We start from the raw sequence: 1,001 nt of genomic DNA, 5'->3' as shown, positions 1-1,001 counted from the left end.
CAGCAGTCCAGTCACACACACTTGGCTGGCCAGGGTCAAAACACCAGGATGGTGGGCAACCACCAGTGGGACCATCCACCCATTCATCCTGGAGAAACCATCCCCCCAGGACCCCCTCACTTCACCCCCTCCTCTTCCTCCCACCTCGATGCTGGGCCCGACCTGCCCTCTGTCCTCTGCAAATATGATGGGGGTTGGGGGCCTGGCCCCACAGCGTGGGGCAGGATTTATGTCCTCACATTCCCCAGATGGTTATGGTAATGGCCAGGGCTGGACACCCACAGGAACAATTCTGTGCCCTGTTCCAGGGGTGCCACCCTGCTCAATGTCCTTCTTGTTCAAGGACGGTTGCCTCCTCCCCAAAATTGTGGGTCCCTTCCCACTCTGCAGGAGTGGGTTCCAAGGGATGATGCTGTGGGTCTCAGCCAGGGTTTGTCCCTCATGAAAATCCCCTGGACCTACTTGCCCCCTCAAAAAAAGTCCCCCTTGTGCCAGAAAAAACACCTTCCTGGGGTTGCAAGGCTACAAAACACTTGGGTAAATGCTGAGAAGGAGGGAAGGATGTGTCCCAACACCAGATGACAGCCAAGGATGGGGGGAAAAAAGCAGCCTCCAGTCCCCAACTCAGAGAGTGAGAGCTTAGGAAAAAAAAAAAAAAGGCATTTATTCATCCATTTTCTGCAGAAGGCACTTAAATAGTGGCAGCTTTGGCCAAGGGGAAAGGCACGTGTCCACTACCATGGAACTGGGTCCTCACCCCTAAAAGAACATCCCTCCCTTGTCCCCCATGTCAACCCCAGAGTCTCTGTGGCAGCCCCAGGTCAGCTGTGCAGGGGGGATGCTGGATGTTGCAGGGGTGGTGCAGGGCACCCCCAGCTCCCCATCCCACAGCAGCTGGGGGTGGAGGGGGGTCCAGCCTGGCAGCCCCCTGGCTGAGCAGCCTGAAGCCACAATGCTGGTGGCACTGGTCCTGGCAGGGACCTCCTTGTCCCTGTGGGAAG

The sequence above is a fragment of the Chaetura pelagica genome, unplaced genomic scaffold (genome assembly GCF_000747805.2).
Source record: "Chaetura pelagica isolate M959 unplaced genomic scaffold, ChaPel_1.0 scaffold86, whole genome shotgun sequence".
NCBI lineage: Eukaryota > Metazoa > Chordata > Aves > Apodiformes > Apodidae > Chaetura > Chaetura pelagica.
Note: the sequence above shows the minus strand (reverse complement) of the source record.